Source organism: Macrotis lagotis, chromosome X (genome assembly GCF_037893015.1).
Source record: "Macrotis lagotis isolate mMagLag1 chromosome X, bilby.v1.9.chrom.fasta, whole genome shotgun sequence".
Lineage (NCBI taxonomy): Eukaryota > Metazoa > Chordata > Mammalia > Peramelemorphia > Peramelidae > Macrotis > Macrotis lagotis.
In genome coordinates, this window is record NC_133666.1 from 254,633,672 (window position 1) to 254,657,698 (window position 24,027).

The following is a 24,027-nucleotide window of genomic DNA, read 5'->3' on the forward strand; positions in this document are numbered from 1 at the left end:
GTCTCTTCATCAGGAATGCTTGGAAGTTCTCTTTCATTAAATGGAAGATTGTTGAGCTCTCAACAGTTGACAGAAAAGTTTGGAAGGGAAGGAAGATAGTTCAAAGGGAAAAGATGAGTTTCGTTTTGACCATGTTGAGTTTAATATCTTACAGTGCCTCTGGTCAAGACATCTAATTGGTACTTGGAGATGTGAGACTGGAAGTCAGCAGAGAGGTTAGGGCTGGATAAGTAATTTTGAGACTCACCAATATAGAGATAATCCATGGGAGCTGATGAGATCACCAAATGAAATAGTACAGAGGGAGAAGAGAAGACAGTCCTGGACGGAGTCCTGTGGAAAAGCTACAGTAAAGGGGAATGAATTGAATGAAGATCCAGCAAAGGTGACGTAGAAGGTGGAAAGAAAGTCAAGTAATATTAGTATCATGAAAACCTAGAGTGAAGAGTATAATCAGCAGTGTCAAAGGCTGCAGAGAGGGCAAGAAGGATGGGGATTCCAAAACAATGGTTTATTGCCTATATTCTTGATTGAAAAAAATTATAAATTTCAGTTAAAGATTAGAAAAAAATGAAGATGTAATTTTTCCCCATCCAGTTTCACAAACCCTCTGAAAATGTTCACAGTTTCCTTGGGGCTCCCAGGTTAAGAAGCCCTACATTAGAGAATTTGTTTTGCTTTACTATATACATTTGTAAGAGGAGCTCTGTAACAGGGGGTTGGTTTTGTTTTTTTTTTTTTTTGAATGGGAGATGGGAAAGAGTAAAGATGGGTTCTCGTTTATTGAAAAGAATAAAATTTAATTTAAGAAAAAATCTTTGCATTAGAGCCCTACCTTGTGTGACATAGTTATCACCATTTTTTTCAAAGAAAACTCAGAAAGTTTAAGTGGTTTGTATATAGTCACTCGAAAGAACAAACAGGAAAATTTGGATCCAGGTTTTCCTGACCCCCACCTGAATAGCCTCTCCCCTGTGGAATATCTCTAGAATTCCTCTCAATTTATTTTTCCCCAGGGAAGTTTAGATAGTTCCTTACCTCAAGGAAGAAAAATACCCAAGCAACTAAGTGCCAGTCATAGATCCTCTCATGGAGCCAGTCACAGATCCTTCTCACTCCACTTTGGGAACCGGAGAGAAATCAGAGTTGTGGGCTGGTATGGTTCCTGAATCATGAAAAGTAGTGAGCCTTGTAGAACCCAGAAAACGGAGCCCATTTTTATCCCAAGCTGTTTCAGTCCCAAAGTGCAAGCTGTAGTATTTACAGCAGATTGAACAGAGGACCCAGGGAAGAGAAAAGGCTTGGAGCCAACTTCAAAAGTTGGCACTGAAGGGATGTCACAGTAGAACATGAGATCTGGGAAAGGCAGAAGGTGAAGCTGCCAGACTCTCTGCCTTCCCCTCTAAGTTAGTGTTGACCTTTAATGGGCTCTGAATGATTTCTTCCCAAATTGATCAGCCTCCAGTGTCTTCGTGGGTTGGCCTAGTTTGGGACAAGACTATCATTTCCAGGTTGGAGCTATCATTCCAAGCATTGAATACCTTTATGTATCTGTGAACTCAAGCTGACCTTAGGGATTCAGTTAAGATTCCCAGGACAGGGAAGCAAAAACAGTCAATATTTTGCTACCTGAACTATAATCCCTCCAAGGTCAAAATGAGCCGCTTCTCAGGATCAGGCAAGTAGGATTTAAAAAAGGATCAGCATTTTTGAGATTTGTCACCAGGAAGTCACTGTCATAGGACAGTGAAACAGAGAATGTACTCTGAGCCCATGGGCACATGGTATCTCTTGAAGTGTAGGCAGGTATTTCCTCCCTGCTGGGTTTAATTTCAAAATCCAGTGCAATCACTGAAAAAAAAAACAGAGCTATTTGCTCTTTCAGCTACCAATTTTCATCAGCATTCTCCAGGGACAGCAATCTTGGGCAGTCTCTTAAGTGCCTTTCCCTGCTTTTTTCCTACATGGACAACCATTCTGAGAAAACCATTTTTTCCTAATGGCCCACAGAGATCTTTCTCTATTTGGGGGGATGTTGTAGAAGGCCCTGTCCAAGAGATAGGATTTTCTTTCTCCAATCAAACCTGTCTATCAAAATTTCCCCAGAATATGAGCCTGGCTCCTGTACTTCTTCATGTTTCCCAATCCAGCTCAATTGCCTCTTTCTTTCTTTTGCGTTATTATACAGAAATAGTTCAATATTCTTATGCACAAATATGCATTTCAATTTTGAACATATATGTATGACTTTCTCCAAGTGATAAACTCATAGTGTTATCATTACAGAAAGACCCAATACCTCTTGAAAAAGGAAAAAAGAAAGAAGAAAAATATTCTTTACAAGTGCTTTTATTTTTAGCTTAGTACTCACATTTCTGCCTCTTTTCCTTTCCATTTGTGTGTATGTGAGAGAGAGAGAAATAGCAAAAGACAGAGACAGAAAGAAAAAGAAAAAAATTTATTTTTCTAAGATCCTCACTTTTAGGTTTTGTTCTGTATTGGAAATGAGTGATAAGCCTAAATAGTCACATAAATATCAGCACAGAAGGGTTTAGGTTGAGGGGTTTTTCAGCTGCCACTAACTACAGGAGGAAAACGGGAGCATGGATGTTGCTACAGTTCACACAGATAGGCCCAAGAGAATGGGATGTTCTAAACAGCAACTCCAGTTAACAGCAATGTTCTCAGCATCTCATCATTTCCATTGTAATTCCAAACAGAGAAATCCCCTATGGCCACCATGTGCACATGTAATCAATTTTACACATTATTTATGTAAAAATCTGTCCTGTTGAATATTCTGGATTTGGAAGTGATGGTTTCAAAATGAGATTTGCCAACAAAACCCCCTTTTCCCAAAACAGTGAGAATCAGCAGAATGTCCTTATTCCTCTCAATTTATTCTTCCTCATAAACCAGGGGAAAAAGGAACCCAGCAAAGTAAGACTCCAAGTCACACAAAGAACTAACCTAATTCCATTCAAAGCAAACAAAGGAAATGAGAAAGTAGAATCAAGGTTTAAACCAAAGGGGGCATTCTCAGGCCTGGGGAAACTGGTTAGTCAGAGAAACACCTAGATCAAAGTTAGGGATGAACTTCTAATGGGATATCTAGTGTTAAGTGCCTTGGAATAGAGTAACAAGCTTCAAAAACAAAACCCTTAGTGAATACTACTCATCTGAGACCAATGAATACTTCTACTGGATTTGTGATATGAGGGATTCAAAAGGAAGTGGTAAGGAGCAGCTGGCCTTGGAGTCAGGAATACCTGAGTTCAAATCTGGCCTCAGACACCTAATGATTACCTAGCTGTGTGGCCTTGGGCAAGCCACTTAACCCCATTGCCTTGAAAAATCTTAAAAAAAAAAAAAAAGAAAGCAGTAGGACCAGGGCTAGCAGATATTCTATATATGATCAGCAATATAGACTCTAAGAACTGGAAATCAGGGTAGCTAGGTGGTGTAGTGGATAAAGCACCGGCCTTGGAGTCAGGAGTACCTGGGTTCAAATCTGGTCTCAGACACTTAATAATTACCTAGCTGTGTGGCCTTGGGCAAGCCACTTGACCCCATTTGCCTTGCAAGAAAAACCTAAAAAAAAAAAAAAGACTGGAAATCATCTTCAGAGATAATAAATTCAACAGCCTCCAAAATAGATCCAAAATGCACTTGAAACTCAGGGTAGTACTCTTGCCTCTAAACTAGCATCTTCCATTTTAGGGAAGTTCAATGAAGGCAAAGGCAGTGAATTTAGAATGAAAAAAATTGAGTTCATATTCCAGCTTTACCATTTATTACATGTGTGACCTTGAACAAATTACTTCTGTTCTCTTGCCTTTGTTTTCCTCACCTGTCAAATGCAGGGGTTGGACTGGACCAGAAATCATCAGTATAGAGCTAAGAGAGACTTATCTCTAAGGTACCTTTTGTCTCTCAATCCTATGACTATAAAATGATATTTTTTAAATCTCAGAAAGGGCTATTTTAGGACCAAGAATGGTGGCCATGTGCCAAATGGACAAAATGTTACCTTAGTAAAGAAATTGGGTTCTTTTCTTTTTTGTTCTCCAATCTTTACTCAATCTCTCAACTCAAGAGTTTTCCCAATTTAATCACAAGGAAAAATATTCTTACCTTCTACACTTTCTCACAACAATCATCTCTTATATCCAATTCCACCACCACTAGGACTCTTATTACCTCCTGTCTATACTGTGGTCCTATATTCTTTTTCCAGTAAAACTCCCAAAGGAAAAAGATGCAATTTATTCTAACATCTTGAAATCTCTCTCCTATATTAGTAAAAATCTCTTTTAAAAATTATTTATATCTTTTGGGGTTTTTTTATGTTGCCTACATTTACCAATCTATCTCTACCACTCCCAGAGAACTATCCCTTATAACAAAGAATTAAAAATAAGAGGGGAAAAAAGTTCAGCAAAACTAATCAATACATCAACCAACATTATCTATAATGACATTATATATATATATATATATATATATACATATATATATATAAAATATTCCACACTCAATATCCTCTTTTTCTGCATAGAAGGGAAGAAAGGGTATTCTCATTGACCCTCTTTTTGGGTGTCAAGTCATTAGAAATCATTATAATTTCATGTCATTTAGTTTTGTTTTCTTGTTATACTTTCCACTTATACTTTTATAGTACTATTGGACATTTTTAACAATATTCCCTTCAGAATCTAAAGCTCAACACATCCAAAGGAGAATTCATTACCTTCCCCATTAACACCACCCCTCTTTCAAAATTCTTTGTTTCTGTGGAGGGAACTAGCATTGATCTATTTATATAGGTTCACAATCTAAGAGTCATTCTCAACTTTCCTTTCTCCCTCACCCCAATCTCACAATATTCAATCAGGTGTTAGGTCTTGTCAATTCTACCTGCACGTCTTTCACATGGATCCCCTTCATTCATGCATCAACACCTAAAAACGCTTTTCTCCTGGACCACTCTAATAGACACATTATGGTCTTCCTTGCCTCCCTTTCCAGAGATCAAGTTCACTTCATATAGTTGTGGTTCAAGGAATTACATTGGGAGCAGCTATATAAGGAACTGGATAAGGAGCTGACTTCAAATACAGCCTCAAATATTTCCTAGCTGTGTGAACAGGGCCAAGTCACTGAATTTCCATCTGCCTCAGTTTTCTCGGTTGTAAAATGAGGATGATAATGGCAACTACCTCACAAGGTTGTTGTGAGAATAAATTGAGATGATATTTTAAAGCACATAATAGAAAGCCTGGCATACATTAGGTACCTAATAAATGTTTCCATTGATTTCCCCCCCACCAGGCCTCAAATTTTCAAAACATCCTACACAGCATGGAATTCTGAGGAAGTGTACCTGGAATGTAGATCAAAGGCTATAATGTTATTCTGCCCTGGACTATTTCACACAAGGACCATGCTTTCCAACACTTTAGAACCCTTTCTACAAGAAAACCCCACCCATCCTCTCCATACCAAGCAAAACTATAATTTTTACCAGAGACAGCACAAACCTCCCTGAGGATGAAACATGTCTTTAAGTCAACTTTCTAACCTAAGACTGGTGGCCATAGAGATCTGATAGAGAACAGGAGGGATGAGAGGGACTGAGAGTTGGGGGGAGCAAAAGGCAGAAAGGAGTTTAGCTAGTGATTACCCTTAGAAGGAAGTTCAGGGTTCTGTGGAAGCATATCAGCTTGTAACTCTCTATCTTAAATACATACTTATGTGTGTGTTTGCACATTTTTTTTTCTCGCCAGCTAGATGTTAAGCTCTCTTATTTCTATACTGATAAAAGACTATAAGTCTTTCTGGTACCCTCTAAATTTGGCACCCCGTACAAAGCTCTAGTTGTCCCTCCTTAGTTACACTGTGATACCATGTCCACCTTGGAAGTTGTCACCTCACTCTAGTGAGATAAGAAGCACAGAGGTTATAGACATAAATTTAAGACATAAATTTCCCAAGACCAGAGTAAGTGATAGGAAATAATCTGGCCTCAAGACATTTTGCAACCAAGCATTACTTTTATCTAGAAAAGAGAACTGATTGTGGGAAAGTCAGTAGATAAAGATATTGTGAGGAGCATGTGATGGCTTTTTTCCCAGCAGCTGAGTGTGATGCTGCAAAAGCATGGCGTGTTTCCCTTAGGGCTTTTAATATGTTTCTCTTCCTCTCTGAAGTTCATTACTGCTGACTGCTCCTCTACATCCTTGACAACAGACCCTAGAAAGATCAGCACCATGGCCAGGGGTGCTGAGGAGGATCCTTTCTTAATGTTTCTTCCTTTGGGAGATGAAAGAGAAGGGGTTTCGAATCAAAGGTAAAGAACAAGAAAAAGTGGGACTCTGAAGTATGTACAGACAAAGGTGTTGAAGGGAATAGTGGAGGGCAAAAGGACTGTTAAATGGAGAGAGAAGCAGCTTCATGGACCTGACACAAGCAGCTTCTAAGTGAAAAAGAAGGAAGAGAAATGCAAGCCCTTTGCTTATCACCTGCCTCCCTACAGAGCCATCAGGGGCACAAAGTGGGGAGAGACCTGGGAACTGATCTGCACAGTGTCAGCATGAAGGATTTCCTGTTCATCAGAGCCGGTGAACTGGAAACCATGAATACTTAAAGTAAAGATAGCTACATCCATCTCAGAAGAAAATAGTGCAGCAGGAGAGAATAAGGAGATAATGAGATTCCCATTCATACAAAGACAATCTCATCATATACCCAAAGGAGAGTTGCTCTGACTCGGAGCAATCAAGTCTATGCCCCTTCATTTCCCACCCACCCCCATGTACACACACAAACATATAGTACACATTCCCTGACAGTATGCATTTGGGGAAGACCGCTAAAAATAAAAGATCACCAATTTGGAATTACACATTAAAAAGGGACTACCTCAAAGATCCCATTGTATACTCAAGGAGGTCAAAGATTCCATATACACCAAAATATTCCTATTAAAACTTTCCATAGTAGCAAGGAATTGGAAACAAAGTAGAATCCTATCATCTGGGGAATGGCTAGGTAATTTATTACATGAATTACATGGAATAAGAAATGATGAATACCAAAAATGCAGAGAAGCATGTGAAGACTTATATGAATGGATACAAAGTTAAGAAGTCAGAAAAACAATGTGTAATACATAATGACTACTATCACAATGTAAACAACAATAGCAAGATAAGATTAAATGCTGTGTAATTTTAAAGATCAAACTTGGTCCCAAAGGTGAACTGAGAAAAATGTATTTCTCTCTGTTCTTTTCAGAGTTAAAGGATTTGGGGTGCAAAATAACCCATGTGCTGTCATAATCTATTGCTATATTGATTAGTTTTGTTGAACTCTTTTATTTTTCCTCTCTTTTTTTACTCTGTTACAGGGAATAGCTTCACTCAGTATATAAGGGGAAAAGAAATATATTGGAAATTAAAGTGATGTAAAAAACATGTAAAAAACAAAAAGTAAAGTTTTTTAAAATGGCTCACAATAGTCTTTTAAGGTGTGCCAAGTAGCTAACATGTATTATCTCACTGTGTTCTCACAAAAATCTTGTGAGGGAGGTGTTATTTTTAATGTTCATTTTAAAGAATAGTAGAATTTGAAGGTAAGAGAGAGATTAAAATTCTACTATTTGGTCCCAGAAGGAAGAATCAGGAATAGACAAGGGGGGATGTTGAAAAGAAGCCAATTGAACCTAAAGGCCAGAAAAAAAGGAGCGGCCCAAAATTGGAATAAACTACCCTGAGAAGTGGCAAGTTCCTCTTCATTGGAACAGAGGTTGAGTAACCAAGTGATTATGAACATGGTTTAGTTGTGAGGGAGAAAAGGGGGATTGTTTGTCAGGTGTGATTTGGACTAACCTGATATACTTTCCATTTATGAAGTGTTGTCTAATTCTGAATTCAAGGAAAATATGCAGTTGGCCCAGGATTGCATACTAGCAAAAATGTCTGCTTCAGTATTCCAATTCTTCCTAGTTCCAACACCCCATCCACTAGAACTATGCAGATACCTCTGCATCCCTTTAGTTGTTCCAGTCATTCCCAACTGTTTGCAATGCCTTTGGAGGGTTTTCTTGGCAAAGATCCTGGACTAATTTCCCATTTCCTTCTTCAGCTCATGTTATAGGTGAGGAACTGAGGCAGATAGGGTTACATGACTCGCCTGGGTCACATAGCTTGTAAATGTCAGAGACCGGATTTGAACTTATGAAGATGAGTCTTCCTGATTCCAAGTGCCCTTTATTCACTGCATTAACTAACTATCCAACTAGTCAGATATAAAATGAGCCTCTGGGAGTGAATTTTCAACCATCCTTTGTACTGCTAAGAATTAAGTGGCTGCAGCTTTTGGATAGATGAAATGTAACCATGGCTTCCCAGAAGAGAACACAACTGAAATCTTGGGGTTATCAAGAGAAGAATGAGTCCATGACTGAAACATATCTCTCCCTTCCTTCTATCATACCAGCCCACCACATAAGGCAATATGAATGCATGATATTTCTGTTTCACACTACAGTCATCAAGTATTTATTAAACCAGAAGCTAGGGATACAAGGCACAATCTTTATTTAAAATGAATTTGCAGGGGCAGCATAGGTAGTTCCAGATAGAGTACTGGCCCTGGAGTTAGGAGGACCTGAGTTCAAATCCAGCCTCAGACACTTAATAATTGCCTAGCTGTGGATCTTGAGCAAGCTACTTAACCCGATTGCCTAAAATAAATTTTAAAAAAATTTTTAAAGATTGACAATAAAAAAGAAAGAATTTGTATCTTAATGGAGAAGACTATATATACATATATATATATATATATAATATGTAAACAGCATAAATACAAAGTGAATAAATACAAATAAAGTCATTTGGAGGGAGGGCACCAACAATTGGAAGAATGAGGAAAATCATCATTTAGAAGATGGTCCCAAGGGCGGCTAGGTGGTGCAGTGGATAGAGCACCAGCCCTGGAGTCAGGAGTCCCTGAGTTCAAATCTGGCCTCAGACACTTAATAATTACCTAGCTGAGTGGCCTTGGGCAAGCCACTTAACCACATTTGCCTTGAAAAAACCTAAAAAAAAGCAGATGGTCCTTGAGCTTCTTTTAGAAAGAAAGGGATTCAATGAATGGAGATAAGAAAGAAGTACTTTCCAAGCATGTGGGACTGCTAGAGAAAATGTGAGGGCATGAAGAGATGGAGTGGCATGTCTGAGGAACAGAGAGAAGGAAAGGAAGAAAAGAAATAATCATTTGTTTGTCAGGGTGAAGGGTTTTACAAATATTATCTCATCTGATCCTCACAACAGCCTTGGGAGGTAGGTGCTATTATTATCTCCATTTTACAAATAAGAAAATTGAGCCAGAGAGAGGTCAAGCAATTTATTTAAGTTCATACAGTTAGTGTCAGAGGTCACATTTGAACTCAGATCTTTTGGGCTCCAAGTCCAAGGTTCTATCCTCTGGGTCATCTAGTTGCCTCTAGTTTGGCTGATTCATAAGCTGAAAAATAGGGAATTACAATGAAGTTGAAAAGACATAAACCAGGTTGGGAAGAACTTTAAAGGCTAAATGGAGAGAGTTTATATTTTATCCTAGAAGCAGTAGAGAATTGATGGACTTGGTTGAGTAGGGGAGTCTTATGATCACATCTGCACTTAAGGAAAATTATAGTTTGTCAGTAGTGTATAGAATAGATTGGAGGCAGGGAAATCAGGTAGGAGACCTCTCAAGGATAAGAGATAACAAGGATCATTGAACTAGGGGAGAAGTTTAGTGATGGAGAGAAGGGATCAGATGGCAGAAACTCTGAGACTGTGTCAGGAAACCCATAAAAACCTCCCTCAAAATAAATTTCCTCCTTATTTTTTCTTTCTTCAATTCAAGTGATACAGCTACCTACATATTCATACTCTTTGCAAGAGTTTGCAAAGCACTAAGCAACCCTCTCAGAATTCTCTGAGAACAATTATTATTCCCCTTTTATATCCAAGATCATTAATTTTCACAAGTGTTTGACTGCTTCTGCCTGTGATGATGTCCTAGGGTCAGAGCAAGAGAGCACAGGGCATTTGTGGCTCCTGGGAGAGTGGCAGTTGTTTTAATAAGTTTTAATCACAAAGGTAAATTTGAATATATGTAAAGCTGGAGAAGAGTCAGAAGTATTATCAGCAAATCTAAGAGTCTAAAGGTACCTTGAGAAGCTTCCAGGCAGTACTTCCAACAAATCATAGAAACTTAGCTTGAAAGAATCATAAAATCAGAAGCAGAGCCAAGACTCATTGGAGTTCTCCCCCAAACCACATCAAATACCTTTAAATAATGACTCTAAACAAATTTTAGAGTGTCCAAACCCACAAAAAGACCAAGTGAAACAATTTTCCAACCTAAGACAACTTGCAAGATCAGTGAGAAGGGTGAGAAAGGAGCACGGTCCAGCACAGGCCTCAGCAGCACAGACCTTGGGACCCCCTGACTGAGCAGAGGCAGCTACTCTTGGAGCTCTCCACAGATGGTAAGTGGATCAGAAGGAGATTACAGGAGTCACTTTGCTATCGATGGGGCAGGACTCTGTTACTCCATACTCAAATCTGGGTTGCAGTCTTGGATCCCATCCCAGGAAGAGGAGCAGAAGTACAACAGAGCTTACTAGCATAGCAGAGCAGGGACTTTCCTCACAGTTGTAGAATAGAAAGTAATATTTATGATCATTCTAGGCCAGAGCATAGTCCAGGATAGTAGTCAAAACTCCTCCTTGCATCATAAGAACTTGAAAGAACTGAAAACATTCAGGTCCCTAGAAATAACTCTGAAAACAGCTGCCGTTTAAAAACCCCCAAAAGTTGAGACAGTGCATCCTCTAACCTGGAAGCAGAGCCCTTCCTTAACAAAGAGCGAAAATCAAGTCATAGACTGGAGAAATGAGCAAATAACAGAAGGAAAAAAAACTGACTATAGACAGTTACTATAGGATTAAGGAAGATCAAAATACACACTCGGAAGAAAATAATAAAGTCAAAGCTTCTACATCTGAAGCCCCCAAGAAAAATATGAATTGGACTCATATCATGGAAAAGCTCAAAAAAAGATTTTGAAAATCAATTAAGAGAGGTAGAGGAAAAAATGGGAAGAAAATTAGAACGAAGTGGAAAAAATCATGAAAACCGAGTCAGCAGCTTAGTGAAGATAACAAAAAAAATATACTGAAGAAAATAATAGAATTGGCTGAATAGAAAAGGAGATACAAAAGCTCACTGAAGAAAATAATTTCTTAAAATATAGAATTGAGCAAAAGGAAGCTGATGATTTTGTGAGAAATCAAGAAACATAAAATCATAAAGTTAGAACTAGAAGGGGGATTTAAATGACATCTAAACCAAACTCTTTAATTTATAAATGAGGAATCCAAGACCCAAAAAAGTTTAACTATTTTCCCAAGGTCACACAGAAAGTGTAAGAATGCTAAAATTTGAACTCAGATGTACAATTTTTTCCCACAGAGATAACCCACTCTAATGTCTTCATTTTGCAAACAAGGAAACTGATATCCAGATTAGTGAATGACTTGACCAAAGCCGCCCGGGCCATTAAGTGACAGTTGGGATTCCCACACAGGTGTTCTTACTTTGAGTCTAAAACTTGTCCTTCAACACCACAAGCATCTCTGTAGCCTTGAAAGACTCACAGACATGGCAATTCACAAAAAAACTGCACCTAGCACCATGGAAAGCACTGACAACTGCTGCCATCTTTTAAGAACAAGGAATCAAGAATCTATATTGTGAGGAAAGGCATTGAGAGATTCCTTTACTTGAAACAATTCTTGCATGCATTCTGTTAGAATGAATTGGCACACAGGCTTTGATGATTCAATTCACCTTCAATTGTTCCTTGATGCAAACAAAATCTTCTCAATATCGAAAGGAATCAATATTACAAATATGAGAAACACAATTACTGTACACAGATAATTTGATATTGAGCCTTCATATTGCTGTGGCTGGTTTACAAATTGTTCATTTTCAAGGTCATCCTGAGAGATTTCATATGTTAGTTGAGGTGTTAGCAAATGTAGTCTATCTGGTATAAATACCTAAACAAAACTACCTCAGTTTATCAGAATAATAGAGTCAAATTCTAAGCTTTTGGAAATATGAATGGGTTTACCATAGCATATCATGAAAGTATCATGGTTTAGGGGATAGAGTTGTTCAGTCATCGTAGTTGTGTCTGACTCTTCATCATTCTATTTGGGATTTTTTTTTAACAAAGGTACTGGAATGGTTTGCCATTTCCTTCTCCAACTTATTTTAAAGATGAGAAAACTGAGGCAAGCAAGGTTGAATGACTTGCCCAGGGTCATATAGCTAGTAAGTATCTGAGGTCAGATTTGAATTCTAGATGGAGCACAAGACAGGAGATCAGGAATACCTAACATCAAATTTCACAGTGTGAAAGTAGTTGGCCCAGCTCATAATGCACTAAAGCTCATTCAGAAGACAAATTAGGATTCTCTGGTGGTTGCTCAGAAACATCCTTCTCTGAATCTCAGGAACAGGCTAGTACTACAGAGTTCCTGCACAGTGCCAGCCTTTCTCTTCATGGTTCACTAGCCTTTTTCTCCTTCATCTTTTATCATATTAAAAACATCCTCTGAATTCAGATATTCATTCCACAGGATTTTGGTCTTGGAAACTACATGGGAAATGTAACTGAACTGGAAATACAATTTAATGTATCCCTATTACATAGATATTGAAAAACCAGGCTTTGTGCCAGACTCTGGAAATACAAAAAGAAAAGTGAACCAGCTCTAGCCCTCAAATATCTTCCATTTTCTTTGGGGAAAAGGGGTAAGGGAAGCAGGGAGAAATAATTGCACAGTTAAATTAATCTAGAATATACATAAAGTAATTTGGGGGCAGAAAATTGGGAGGGGGCAGGAAAAGTTTCACACAGGAAGAAGCATCTAAGCTGAATCTTGAAGGGATGAAGGAGAGTAATCCAGGCATGGGAAACAGACTATACAAGGACATGGGTACAGGAAGCAGCCAGGTCGTGGTTCAGAATTAAGATTAACAAAAGAGATCAAAGGTTCTTGGATGACTCTGAAACCTTTGACCTGTAAATTCTATCTTTCAGAAAAGTCATAAGGCACTGCATATAAAGAATGCTGAAATGGTGCATAAAAGTGCAATTGATTATATCCGGAGGTATATAGGTAAAGATTTAACTCTCTAAAAAAATTATACATAATGCATTTTTAAGTTTATTTTGGATTATTCACATTTTTACCATCACAAGTCCAGATAATCAACAAAACAGTAAATCAAACTCTGGTTTGTAGCATTTATTGATTTCTGGGGTATAAATGCTTACATTGAAAATCTAACAATTGACTCTAGTACACCCTGATTTTATATCTTAATAGATGAGAAACCACTGGTTCCTAATAATAGAAGTCATTTCTAAATCAGCTGTCAGTGTGCAGCATTTTACCTGTTAGAAAAAGGTCAAAATCAATACCAAATTAGAAGAAAAAATAAAGATGAGAATAAAGACTCTTAAATTTTAACAGCACAACTTCACTTTTTTTAAAAATTGTTGATACCCCAAAATGAGAAATGTATAAAGGAAAAGACATTGACTTTGCTTATCACTATTTCCTACAGAAGTTTAAACAACATAATCCATCCTAAGAGGAGGCCAAAAGAAAACCAGGCAGCAAGCACTTGAATTCCTCGCCAAGTGGAAAGACATGGAAGTCAAATGCAGTAACAGTTTAGAGCATTCCAAGACCAAAAAAAATATGGAAGAGGAGGGTGGTTGAGGACGAATATTACCTCATTGATGAAAATTAGTTTTCCAACAAACTACCTGAGAACTAACTAATCCAGATCATCCTGAACATTTCAGGATCCAAAAGGGGCAGCTAGATGGATAGAGAATCAAGAAGATCTGGGTTCAAATCTATCCTCACTAGCTGTGACCCTGGGAAAGTCACTTAATCCTGTTTTCTTCAGTCTCTTCAAGAGCAGCTATGGGTACAGTGAATAGAGCACTGATCCCCACTGTGCTCGCTGAGGAGATTAAAAATGGCATTTAAGAAAATGTGGTTGAGAGCAGCAGTTAGTTTTTGGAATGGATAGAGTACTGGAGTCAGAAAGACTTGAGTTCAAATCTAGCCTCAAACACTGGTAAGTCACCTAAACTGTTTCAGTTTCTTCAATTATAAAATAGGGATAAAAATAGCACCTACCTCCCAGTGTTGTTGTGAGGATCAAATCACATATTAGTATTATTATGTTTTGTTGTTTTTTATTTTTATTAATTTTGTTAAATATTTCATAATTACATTTTAATCTGGTCCAAGCCAAATTAGGAAATGTTACTGATGATCAGGGTCCAAGATGTTTGATATGTGTGAACTAAATGACTTTAAAAATCCCACATCATTTTAAAATCTAGCATTTTAGGGAGGCGAAGTGGTTAGAGCACTGATCCTGAATTAAGGAGAATCTGAATTCACATCTATCCTCAGACATTTACAGCTGTGTGACTCTTAATCACCTAACCCCAAATACCCCCCAAAAACAAACTAATGCCCTCTGGCCAGAAGCAGGATTCAAAGCCAGTTTTCTCCTTTCTCCTTTTCCACTACAGTCACTCTGTTTTCTAGGATTTTCCTGAACCTGAACTTGGTGGTACCTAGAACATCTGATCATTTCCCCAAGGATCAGGATATTCAAGGCAGCACAAAGCCAGCAAGTGCCTTCCCTTCCCTCTTCCTATTGTGCCCAACTCCTTTCTCTACTCACCCCAACACCTGAGTGCCAGAAGGAGACTTAATTAGGGACCTTGAAGGGCTGGATGGGGGTTCACGTGTGCCTTTGCTTCTATGGCTCCCAGTCCTGCTACCTGAACACATGTTCCCTGGCTGGGGCACATTCAGCAAATACAGATCTTAAACAGGATTAAAAGGAGCACAGCTCTGACAGGGAAAGCACATTATTAATCTTTGGTTTCTTTATCGCGGTTCTTCTCCTATAAAACATGGCACTTGGCTCTGTTTATTTTAGCATATTACAGCCTAGGTAGAGCCTCAAATCCAAACTAAATATATTCTTCAATGTCAAAGGGACACACAGGAGAAGCATTTACTAATGAAAGATTTATCTTTGACCTGGCAGTGGTGATTGAGCTTGTTCTGATCTCTTCATCTCTTTCTCATTTAAAAAAAAAAAAGTTGTGCCAAACTATGGTTTGTTAGAATAAAATCTTTTTTTTTTTTTTAAAGGACAGCTATATCGTCCTTACCACTGTAATCTCACTTGGAGATCATGGGCTATTCATTTTATCACTGCCTCCCAATTTGCCTTTTGATATTTTTCTTTAGTCTGTTCAAACAGTCTCATGATGACCCCGGCTCATCACAGCAAGGGTCTTCACTAGAGCCAGCCTGGCTGACACCAGCACCATGTCAATCACACACCTCATGTTCTGGTGTCCCACCTGTCACTGTCAGGGAGCTTTGAAAACATCCTAAGTGCTCCTCTTTAAAGATTCCTCTCATTCTTATCCCCTGTGACATCTTTTATCTACATATCATGTCAAGGGTTGAAGCTTCATAATCCTAAAAAAAAATAAAAAAATAAAATAAAAATCTGCTGAGTTTAATAAAAAAAAACCTAAGGAGAAGGAAGTTGATGGAAATATTACAGAATTTTACCCAGCCTCTTGACAGAAGTCCCTTGTGTGCAATTCACAATTGGACTTTTTCCCCCCACTGGTTCCTTTTCCTATAGCTTCCTCTGCATGACTCTTTAATGATTCTCCAAGACTGATTTTTCCCAGCAGGGAGGAGGTGTATTCATGGAAATGACCTGGCTTAAAGTGACCAGATGACAAAACTTTTGTTTCTCGGATTTCTTTCATCCTACAGATTCCTCTTAGCTCCTGCTCCAATGTGACCCCACCCCAAAGTCCTATATTCTATCAGTAAGATATTCAAAAGCCTTCACTAGGGCTTACCAGAATTATTTTTATTTTTCAAAAATTATTTGCTTGCTTTGGGGGGTCTTTTCCTATCAATTTCCCAGTAATCTGCTCCACCTCACATAAAACCTTGTCTCTCTCTCTCTCTCTCTCTCTCTCTCTCTCTCTCTCTCTCTCTCTCTCTCTCTCTCTCTCTCTATATATATATATATATATATATATATATATATATATATATATATATATATATAACAAAGGAAATACTTGAGCAAAACCAACCAACACTGAGTCTGTATCTAAAGCATCTCTAATCTCTCACTTTTCTGATGAGGGGAGAGATGGGTGTCATCATCATTGGTTTCTGGAACCAAGACTGGTCACTGTATTTCATTTGAGTTTCCATTTCTCTTTTAACCTATTGTCATTATTATGGATATAGTGTTATTCTGGCTCTGCTTTCTTTGCTTTGCAACAGTTCATACAAGACTCCCCAGATTTCTCTTAATTCCTCTCATTCACCATTATTTACAATGCTGTAATACACCATTATATATATATATATATGTACATATACATATACATATATATTCATTATTCGGCCTTTACCATATTATGACTATATAACTGAATCAGGAGTGTTAGGAGACTCAGTTAAGAAAATGGATATGAAGCATTTAACAAACCTTAAACTATTGTATATGTTGGCTATCATTATTTCAATACTATGATTATGATTATTATTATTATTATTATTAGCCCACAATCATCAAACCTCTAGTCTGATGACAGCTTCATTCCCTATGCCTTCTATTTCACTGCTGCTAAGATCAAAGCAATAGAGAGGTATGCTGGTAAATGTTTTTAACAACCAGGTTCTAAGTAATATATGCAATATACTTTCAGATTTAATTTCTATTATTTATAGTGTCTTAAGTTGATTTTTTGTTTGAAAAAAATATTTTTATTAACAATTGGTTTCCTTTGTAACCCTATGTATATTTACATTATGCATTTACAAACATATTTTCTGAAAACGATCCTTCAGCATCACCATACTGTCAATGATACTCTGCACACAACAGAGGTTAAGATTCCTTGCATTAGTAAAAATGTTTTCGCCCTGAAGGCAAGGTCTTTCACTTTTGCTTTTGTTTTTTTTTTTTTAGGAAAATAATTTTTAAACATTTCTCAAGTTTAGAAAATCAACAAAACAATAAATTATATGTAGTAGGACAGCTAGGTTGCACCGTGAATAGAGCACTGACCCTGAAGTCATGAGGACCTGAGTCACTTAATAATTACCTAGCTGTGTGACCTTGAGCAAGTCACTTCACCCCATTGCCTTGCGAAAAAAAAGGAACCACATATAACCAGGGAATTTCCAAATCAGAAGGGAGCTTAAGGAATCTTGTCATTTTATGATTAAGAAACTATAAGATTTGGAGCTGAAAGAAATCCTGAGGTCATTTAGTCCAAACCACTCATTGTCAAAGATGCCAAAATTTAAACTCCAGTCTCTTGACACCAAAGTCATGGAAATTTCTACTCAAACATGCTATCTCCCTCACTGTCAGGCATAATTTAACCTTCACTAAGTGATTTTGAATTGAAACAAGGCTCAAGGAGTACACAAAGGCTAAGCTGGCTTTTTTTATTCTTTTAAACTATATTGATCACAGAGAACTTTAAGTCTTGTTAGGGTGGAAAAAGAGGTAGGAAACAGCTCAACATACTAATTTGTGTCTTATTTAACATACATTTGCATGTGGAGTTCAAGATGCTCAGATTCCAGCTAGTAAAATAAAATAAATTAATGAAATTATTATACAATTTTATTTAAGTCCAATGTTTTAAAATGAACATTTTACATGGGAAACATATAGACAGCTTGAAATTCAGTCAGTAAAATCACCCACGAGGTTAGGAGTGGTGAAAGTCCAGGAGTAGCTGTACACTGTTGTTTATGGTCCTTGTTAGAGGAAGGCAGCCTCTCTTGCCAAATGAGACAGATGTCAGGTAGTCCTGGTGACTCTAACAAAGCTGCCGAGTGGACACTTTTACCCCAAGGAGATTCAAAGGGTCTGTAGGTCCTCTCTTCTTTAGGGAAGCAATGCCTTTTTAGAGAAAAAAAAAGCAGACTGGGAATCAGAAGACCTGGGTTTGTGGTCAGTGAATGAAATGAATTAAATAATTAATTGAAAAGCATTTCTTAGAGCTTCCTAGGGGTCGAATACAGTTCTAACCACAGGGTATCCAAATAGAAAAAGAAGAAAGTCCCTAGTTTTAAGGAGCTCAAGCTCTAATTGGGGGAAACATATAGAGGAGAACTTTGTCACAAGACAGAAAGACTTGGTGATCCTAAAAAAGGTTCAGTGGTTAGGCAGGTGTCAATGTCAATCTGTTCTCAAGGTATTAGTCCTTCACAATAAGGAGACTGGAGGGGACCAGCCCAGTGTTGGGAAGAGTCTAAATACGCTAGAGATTCTGGGTTCCCTCCAGCAGAGGCACTCAACCAGGAGGAAAAATCGAGGAAGAAGGAATTGGCAGAAAGGCTGGGGTGGGGTCACTCTCTGAGGCCAGAGAGAAGGAAGAAGAGGGATGTCCTACTTAGTGATAAAGGTCCAGGATCTGCTGATTGCTAGTCCTGAGACCTCAGACAAGCTCTCTAAATTTCATTCTCCTCATCTGGAAAATGAATATAATAATATTTTAATATCTACAACACAATGTTGTAAGGCTTAAATGGGAGGTGTATATAATGCTATGTGAGTAACAAATGATGTAGGGTTTGATTGAGTGGGGTCCTGTTCCTAGAGTTATCATTGGAGTATGTCCTAGATACCTCAAACTCAAGATTGTCCCCTGACCACCCCACTAACAAACACCTCATCTTCTCTCCCTATACTGTGATAGCATTTATGTTTCACCATTTAGAGGTCCGCTCTTTTGAATATCAGATTAAGGCAGTAGCAAATAACCCATTCTGGTGATGGGATACCTAGACTCTTTCAGCCCTGGACCACACTTTCTCTGGGAGGGGGGAGGGGATCAAAAGTACCCCAAAATACTAAGGCAGTTTCTCTTTGACTTTTCTTAGATCCCAAAGTAATGCTTCCATCTGCTCCCAAATGACCAACAACTGGAGAACAAAGATATAAAAATGATGCCTGTAAAACAAAAGCATTATGTATAGGTTAAATACAAAGCTAGCATAAGCTATTATTTCTCTCAGGAACTTTATATTTTCTTACCCATTTCTGTTTTTCTGTTGCCCTGTTTGAAAGCTGGTCATACTTGATTGGTGAATTTGGTTTGGTAAAGCTGATCATGGGTCTGAACCTTCCGGAATTTTCTCCCCTTGGAGCTAAGTGTGAAATCCTAGGGCCTTAGGTGGTCTCTTCTCTTCTCCCATTTCCTAAGTTCAATTTCCCTTTCCTGGGAGTAAGAATTTCTTTCCTCAACCAAGATTTATTAGCCATAGTATTGGAGAAATTCCCTAATCTTCTATTTGAGGGAGAGGATAGGGCTGATGCATAGTGATGGTAATGCAAAAAAAAGGAAGGAAGGAGGGAAGGAAGGAAGGAAGGAAGGAAGGAAGGAAGGAAGGAAGGAAGGAAGGAAGGAAGGAAGGAAGGAAAGAAGGAAGGAAGGAAGGAAGGAAGGAAGGAAGGAAGGAAGGAAGGAAAGAAGGAAGGAAGGAAATTTCAGCAACAGAAGGCTGCCTACCCTGGATTCAGGAAGACTTATCTTCCTGAGGCTTCATCTGTCCCTGGGCAAGTCATTTCACCTTGTTTGCCTCAGTTTCCTTATCTGTAAAATGAGCTGAAGAAGAAAATGGCAAGTCATTCCAGTACCTTTGCCAATAAATATCAAAATGGAGTCAAAAAAAAATGAACAAGACTGAAAAATGACTGAACAACAACAGATCTCATTAAGGAGGTTATAATCTGTGACAATCTACATAATATTGGGGCATTAAAGTATGAAGTAATCAATATTATGTCATATACCAATGGGACCATCTGGATAGGATCATCATCTATGTGGAATCTCTCCACCATTTGGATTTTTATAAGAACAACTCACTTTTACTGTACTTGCTATTAATGATAAGAGAATTTTCTATATTGTTGTTTCTGGGAAAGAAACCTATATGATCTTAACATATGCAAAGAGAGACTTTCTTTGGTCCGCATTTTGCTCAACTACGTAAATTGCTGGGGGGGGAGGTAAATGAACTGGCAAAACATATTCTCTAAAAAAGAAGGATATGGAAAAGGAAGAGGATAAGAAAAGAAGACAAAGGAGAGAGGAGAAGGAAGGAGAAGAAGGAGAAAGAGAAGGAGGAGGAGGGGGAGGAGGAGGGGAGGAGGAGGAGGAGGAAGGATAGATTTTTTAAAATCAAATTCAACTCACAAAGCCCACATACATAATAAGTCAAAAAGGACCGTAATCTATATCAGTGGAGGCACTTCCTGCACTGATGAAATCAAGATTATTATCTGTACTATCTGTTCAAAATCTTTTCTAATTGTAAAATGGGACTGAGAAAACCAGTCCACTGGGTTAGGAGGGATCATGAAGTGTGCTCAGTCTGCTAAGAGTAGTGGTCTGATTGATGGTAATAGAATAAAGGTAGAAACCAGTATCTGCTGTCTGTTCACCCTACCACCCTCACAAATTAGCCAACAAGAAGGGACTTGTCTTATTCAGCTGATAAACACAATACTTAAGCAGGACCCTATTCAGTCTTCTCAGCTTGGTAAACCTTTTGAGTTATGGTCTCTGATGGTCCAGTTCTCAAACATCTAGCATCACCTCAAAGCCCTCATAAGAAACCAGAGCAGCTACTCCTCTGATATGAATGAACTCAAGTTTCTTTTCTTGGGAGTTACCAGTCTCAGGGGTCAGCCCCATAAGTGGACATGAGCCAGAACCTCAATTGACCAGGTCAGTAGCAAATAGAGTTCCTAGGTAAAGCCTGAAAGGTAGGCAGACACACAGTTATTTATCTTCCCAACCTCTAAATAACCTAGGTACACCCAGAGCTCATGTAGAGTATAAAACAGGGATAGCAGCAACTGACATGTACAGAGTTCACTAAATAACTGGGGTTTGTTTGACCAAGGCTCCTGCCTTTTTATTGTGGCTTGTACTATGACTTTATCAATTTTACTCTAAAGGTAACTCACTGTTTTGTACCTTTTATGGGTACATATAAAATTCTATAAATGTGTATAAAAGCATAAATTGATGTAAATGGTACATATTCAAGAGCAAAGAAACATTGACAGATTAAATTAGAGTATTTATTGAATACATTCACCTTTGGGGATATTTCTTAAGGTTTAACAGGCTCATTCTAAGGGTAAAAATTCCTTTTCTCCGTCATCATTCTCCCTCTTCAATTCATTTCTCTTCACCTCCAGGGGACTATTTGTTGGTCCATTATCAAATATTTATTGAACACCAATTATGTGCAAAACACTAGAGAAATTCAAAAGCAAAGTTCCTGACCTCAAGGAGTTTGTAATCTAGCAAGAGAGACAAGTCATTCATGCAAGATAACTAGGTATACTAGATAATTTATGGGAAGTGCCAAGTGAATACTTTGATGATTGTTGCTTGTATAAAAATTCATCTTTCTATGGGACTTTAAGGTTTACAAAGCAATTTACTAAAAACAAACCAGGGAGACAAATACTGCAAATAGTATCTTCTGTATTTTCCAAGTATGGCAACTGAAGTTTAGGTCAGAACTCTAGTCTCTCCAGGCTACAAGTCATTGTTCTTTCTACATTGTCATTTTCCAGTAATGTCCTTCTTTTTTGATCCCATTCAGGGTTTTCTTAGTAGAAATTTTGAATTGGTTTGAGATTCTCTTCTCCAGCTCATTTTTTTCAGATGAGGAAACTGAGGCAAAGAGAGTATAAACAACTTGTTCAGGGACAGGAAGCTACTCATATCAGAGGCTTCATTTGAACTCAAAAAGATGAGTCTTTTTGACCCCAGACCCACAACTCTATCCTCTGTTCCTCCTAAGTCATGGGATTTTAGAGTTAGAAGGGAGCTCAGAAGAAGCCCAAGGAATTCCCACTCCAATAGAATCCTAGGGAATTGTGTTGCAATAAGAAAGCTGCTTGGTTTAAATACTAAAGACCTACATTTGAAGCATGACTTTGGTACTGATTACCTGGATGATCTTGGAAAAATCATTTACCTCTAAAGACTCAATTTCCCCTCCATATGCATCACTTTCTTCCTCATGGGGTTAAAATCTGATAGAAAATGTGAGCTGTTTCCTTCTCTGGACCTTTGTTTCCTCATTTAAAAAGATTGGAATTTATCACCTTCTAAAGTTTCTGCCATAGCTAAATGATAGGACTACTTAAATATCTAGTCATAGACAACTCACTACCTAATAAGTTTGTCCTTTCCATTTTCAGATTCCAATTGTTAGGAGGGTTTTTACCCTTGTATTCAACCAAAATATGTCTCACTATACCTTTTACCTACTTCTGACCTAAGGGGTCAAACAAAATAAATCTCTTCCTTGCAGAGGCATACTGGTAATCAGCTCTCCAAAATCTCACTTTAAAGCTCAATCTGCTTTATTAATACTTTCTTAATTCTAGATAGTCACAATGAAATAAGTCAAACCTGATTTTTAGCATTTTCTACTTTTGATTTATAAGTAGTAATAGTAGTTGTCCTTCCATATCAGAGAAGACCATGACATCAGGAAAGTGATGTTATATCTGGCACATAAGATCAAGTACAAAGACACCACTATCCTGTGTGAGCCCAGTGGCCTGACATAGTAAGATCAAGATGATTAGTGAACAATGTGAGACCTTTACCTTTTAGAGTCAGGTAAAGACTGAGACTCTTCCATAGTATGATATCACTTTCAAAAGTAGGGTAAAACTAATCTGACTCTCGATGGTCTATTCTATTCATCTCTACCATCATAGCCCAAAAAACCCAGAGGTTGTCCTGTGGGTCTTGAGAACTTTGCCTTGGGATTGTTAGTCTCACCATTTACGGTTGGAACTCCAACAGTAACATCTGATCATCTTTGAACCTCCAATTTTCATTTTTGATTAATAAAAACATTCTTGGCAAATGCTCTCTCTAGTCTATCTTGCACTTGACATTTACTTTGAAATAATTAGAGTGTTCAAAGCAGTCTCAAGTCTCCTGGGTATCCCAGTTAGGAATAATAAAATAGCACCCCAGTCCTATTTTGTTAGTTTTTGGGAACTGAGGACATGATTAAGAGGACTGACAGGCATTCATATTGTTCCACTAGAGCTAAAGTAGGAGCTAGGTGTAAAAGAAGACTAGGCCCGTAATCAGGAAAACCTGAATTCAAATCCAGTCTCAGACACATAATATTGTGTGATCCTGGACAAGTCACTTACCCTCTGTTTGCTTTAATTTTCTCTTGTAAAATGAGGATAATGATAACACCGGGTTATTTTCAGGTCCAAATGAGATACCTAGCACATAGCCTAGCACATAGTAAAAATTACATAAATGTTAGTTACTATTAAATACTCAATCTGTAAATTTAATGTCAGCTCTGAGTCATATAAGATTCCAACACACACCTGCTTTTCTATGATTGCTCTTCAAATACTTGAAGACAGAAATCAAGTAAGCAGTTCTCCAAAATCTTTTCTTCTCCAGTCTAAAGATTCCCAGTTCTTTCTACTCTTTCCCATCCAACATATCTTCAAGTACCCTCATTCCCAACAGAGCAAATATATTTGGTCCTCCAAGGAGCAGTAAAGGTCAGGAATGTGAAACACTGACAAGGACTGCACAGCTAAATGGGAGTCATCTTAATTACTGACAGAATGGAAGAGGGATACCAAGAAGGAGGAAGAGGGTGTTTGGTTGTTAAATTCCTTTAAATTTTGGTCATTAAATTTAGTTATGGTTCATAAAGCTTTTTTTGCCATTCTGTCTAACTTCATGACCTCATATGGGGTTTTCTTGACA

General features: G+C 38.0%; 1 long non-coding RNA gene across 2 annotated transcripts in view; it reads right to left on the minus strand.

Moving 5' to 3' along the window:
* LOC141502387 (uncharacterized) overlaps positions 1 to 1,239 on the minus strand; it is a 29,778-nt gene extending 28,539 nt beyond the window's left edge. The window contains exon 1 of one of the 2 annotated variants that reach the window (XR_012472509.1): positions 1,039 to 1,239. This is a non-coding gene — a long non-coding RNA (uncharacterized LOC141502387). Of the gene's footprint in view, positions 1 to 247; positions 337 to 1,038 lie in introns of those variants that run through there. The other variant, XR_012472510.1, reaches the window with a different exon arrangement.
* Positions 1,240 to 24,027: the final 22,788 nt, after the last annotated feature.